Source organism: Maylandia zebra, linkage group LG22, assembly GCF_041146795.1.
Source record: "Maylandia zebra isolate NMK-2024a linkage group LG22, Mzebra_GT3a, whole genome shotgun sequence".
Lineage (NCBI taxonomy): Eukaryota > Metazoa > Chordata > Actinopteri > Cichliformes > Cichlidae > Maylandia > Maylandia zebra.
The window spans coordinates 8,136,215-8,140,586 of NC_135187.1; the positions used below are offsets into that span (position 1 = coordinate 8,136,215).

At 36.9% G+C, this 4,372-nt stretch overlaps 1 long non-coding RNA gene across 1 annotated transcript; it reads left to right on the forward strand.

The window, feature by feature from the left end:
• The first annotated feature begins 1,930 nt into the window (after positions 1-1,930).
• Positions 1,931-3,978, forward strand: LOC143414705 (uncharacterized). Its single transcript, XR_013095394.1, has 3 exons — positions 1,931-2,236; positions 2,439-3,200; positions 3,328-3,978. It is a non-coding gene; the product is annotated as an uncharacterized LOC143414705 (long non-coding RNA).
• The last annotated feature ends 394 nt before the right edge of the window (positions 3,979-4,372 follow it).

Here is a 4,372-nt window from a genome sequence, read left to right on the forward strand (position 1 = left end):
TAATCAGATCCGAGTGGTCCTTTCATATAAATTGAAGCCAAACTGGAGACTAAGTATGTTTTAATACATTAACATGCAACTGAGTAAGAGACGCAAAGAAAGCTTCATGAAGGTTTATGAAAGAACACAAAAAAGAGTCATATTTCCTGTTGGTCTAATGTAGTTGTGGTTCTCTGCACTAGAGTTGTGGTATATGCACCTAACTGTATTACAATGTATGTCAACCATGAATTAAATATCTAGAAATACTAAGAGGATCTGGCCATTCATACTAATAATACATTTACAAAATATAAATTCATACCTTGTGTAAATATTACTACAGGCTGGAGGAAAAAATATGTAGCCTGTACTTATTTTCAGGGTAAACTGACACTTTAAGGTGAAGTATTGCCAGAAATAATAGATAAACACACAGTTAAAGACATCAAATGATTTCTAGGTGCTTAAGGAGGGGGACAGGATGTGTGATGTGACTGCTATGAGCACATTGTCATTTACTGAACTGTGGTTTTCCTGTCCTTGTAAGAAAGATTGTTTAAGCAATTTTTAAATCACATTAGAAACTTTGTGTAAAACTGAAATTCAAATATATTACAGAATACAGACAGATATATTGATGTGACGTCAGTGGAGCTGTTTGGAGTCTGGTGGGATCATGTGTCACAGTTGTGTTTTTATATAATTATTCTTTTGTACAGCACTTTGGTTCATTGTGGTTGTTTAGTACTTTACAAAAAAGCTGGTATAATAGTTGGTTATTATTTTGTCTAACTTCTGCACATCTATTTCCTCTAAATCTTCATCAGGTGAAGATCCTGACTCTCAACATGCAAAATCAAAAAGAGGGTCAAAGGTCACAACAGAGAAAGTTGCCCTGCTGGTTCTCGGTTCCCTCCTGGCAGTTGCTTTCATTGTGATTTATCGTCTCTGTGAGTGTCGTTTCACTTCAACAGAATGACCTGATTTACTGTAGATTTAATGATGATGAAAGTTTCAGTTGGTTGAGCTGTTTTAATCCAGCTGATGTGTTTTACTCTTTCTTAGCAGAGTTGTCGACTAACATGAACTTTTGATTTCCTTTAATCAGCTTTTGAACACATTAGAACAAAGGAAATGCTAAAAAATCTGCAAGGTCTCAAAAAGGAGTGTGAACGTGTCATCAAAAATCAAAATCTCACAGGTAAGCAGAGAGACTAGGACTCTCTTAACTCTGTTAAGAGTTCTCTCAGCTGGATGTTAATCCAGCCTTGCTTAAAGAAGTCCAGACGCTGTTCTTTCCAAGCTCCTTGGACAACTGATACAGTTGTTACTGTTATGCAAGGCTGGAACTTGGTACTTACAATAGGCAGCATCCGAGGAGTGTTAGAAAACAGTGATAAAGGTCTCCAGGAAGGGAAGAGGAAAGGAATGTACCGCCCATTCATTTTTACTGTGACGTATGAGCACATAACTTTCTTCCTTAAGCCTGAACTACCAAACATTCAGTATTGTTGCCTCTAAATCTGGACTACCTATAATCATACACAAATAAATTTATATACATAAATAAATGTGTCTAAGGGACTTTACTCCAATAGAGGTATTTTTCAGCCAAGCGGTCAGAGTATACAAAGGAACTCACGGTGACTGCAAAGCGATTTAATGTTCTAACTAAGGCCTGTATAGTCTAACATATAGCATAAAGCTTCTGCTTTTACACAGGTGATCCCACGTGTTGATGATCAAATATTCAGGTGCATTTGATTAGCACCTCCTGCCTCTCACACTCTTGATTCTTAAACGAATAATAACGACTTGTTAATCTTTCTTTTATTATTGAAGATTATTTTTATATGTGCTGTGTATGTCAGGGGGAGATTTCTACAGCACTCTGCACTTGTTCACATTATGTTCTGTAAAGTCAATTTAAAATGAACTGTGGGTGGAAATATAAATGGGAACCCCCTTAGGAGACAGGCTTGACCTGCTTCTTTCAGGCTCCCTGACCGGTGACTTGCTACACTTTGACTTTCACAATTTGCAAGATTAAGAAAAGAGAGACGGTGTGTCATTGTAAAACAGGCCAGACTGCCAATATTGTTCTTCTGCAACAGAAAAACAAACCAGCCCATCCCCTCTCTGACCACCTTTGGACTTTGTGTTTGAACATTTTCATCATGACATTTGACCATTTTTTTTCGTCTGGTTTCCTCCTCAGTTACTTTTCTGTGCATCCACCAAGTGTCCAGCTGCGGTAAGGATTGATCTCGCTTTTATTTCAGGTGTCAGCGTCTGGTGAACGAAATAAGCAGTTAAATTGCAAAGTGCACATTATTTTTTTTATCTACAAGAAAATCTGTAATAAATTACGAAAAAATAACAACATGGTGAGTGTTGGCAGCATTTCGGTTTGATATTAATTGTGCTGTCTCATACATTTAATGTGTTTCTTACAGATTCTAGCTGCACAAACAATCCTGTGTTTACTCCACCTGCACTGATAGTGAAGTATGGTGACCCAGCCAATGCTACATGTGTTGTATGTGAGGTGGGATGCCATGGAAATCTTTCTGGTTTGGAGCACGCTGTGGGAAAAGTCACAGAATATATAACCACCTTGTTCTGGACAGTTGACAAACTGACTGAATGGGAAACATATGTCATGTGCTATTATAACACTGATGCTGGTGATCAGTGTTATAATAGCACTCTCAGTATAAATGTGTATCGTAAGTATGTTCATGTGACACTTGCTAGTGAGTTTTATATTTATAATCGGAATTTGATTTCTGTTGTATGTGTAAATATAAAGTCATTCTGCTGATGTTTTCAAGCCTCTAGCTTACATGTTGTTCTTTACATTTTTGTTTCTTTCCCTGTCGTCTCAGAGTCTCCAGAAAGTGCCTCCATCAGCTTTGTAAACCACACTGAGATGATGTTTGAGAATCAGCAGTACACCCTGCAGTGTAGCGTACAGAACGTAGCTCCTGTTCAAAGCCTCACTGTGACCTTCTACAGAGGAAACACAGCACTGGGTCACCTACAGTCCAACAGTGAACAGAAGAAACCCGTGAATGAAACCTTCACTCTGAACATCACCTCCAATAGAGAAGATGATGGAGCCCAGTACTGGTGCGAAACAAAGCTGGAGCTGAGACCAGCTGGACCACAGCCCCCTCCAGTGGTGACATCAGAAAGTGTCAATGTTACAGCCTACTGTGAGCATAAAAGAATGAACATTTCTTTTAGATTATATTTGTGTTATTTTTGTTTTTTGCTTTTATTTAAAAAAGACATTTCCATCATAAAGCCTTGTCCTGTGTTTTTGTTTTTGTTTTGCTTCAGGACACTTGCTTCAGTTCCCTCGCCTCACCGTCATTCAGTTCCTCTGGAAATATTGCTGTTAATAATTCATGTGTTTTATATTATATACAGTCAGACTTCATTGAAACAGTAAGATTGATCTTATTCACTCTTTGGGGATCCTGTTCTAACTCCTGTCCCTGCTAGGATCTCCTTCCTCTATGATTGGTCATCAGATACTTTTTCTTACTGTGGACCCATTGTCATTTTTTATAGTATAGTATTTTATAGTAGTAAATAAAGAGAACTTTTCTGTCATTTAGTTGTTTTTCTTTCACTTAATTACTTTGCGAAAGCATGAACAGCCATAAGAGAAGTTCATGCTGTAACACTTAAGAAACAGTTAAAAGTCCAAAATGTTTCTCTCCTTGCATTCAACAGCTGTCAAACCTTTTTGTAAACCTCAAAGTCTTTTTCATGTTTATTCGCATTTCTGCTCTTATTCACAAACACTTTGTTATTTGACCTCCATCAGTTTGCACTTCCAGTACATATATTCTACACAAATGTTTATCAGTTGAAGAATCAGACTCCCTTTAAACATTATATTTGTACTAAATGTGTATGTAAATATGGTGTCTGTATATTTAATGCCTATATTTGTGACTGTGTTTCTGTTGTAGTTTATTCCTGTATGAATATTAAATACTTGACTGAAAGTATTAAAAATGTATTTGCATTGCTTTACAGAAAAAGGGAAAAATCGTAGGACTGTGGGGGAAAGAGTGATTACCTCAGTTAAACAACTCGTGTAATTATATTAGGTTCATCTTTAAGGAACTCTGCATGTCTCCAAATAGCTTTGAATGTCTTTGAAATGAGAATAATACAAATAGAAAAAGAAAAAAAGTGGACACATGCAGACAAAGTAAAGAGATGAATATTCAGTAAGCTATAAAGATTCAAAGGTCTCTCAGTTTTTCTCAAATGTGTGTGAGGACTGCTTGTTTGTATTCTTGGATGCACTTAGTAAATCCAACAGCTCAGCTATTTGTTGTTTGTGGTTTGTAAAAGTTGCAGGAAGAAC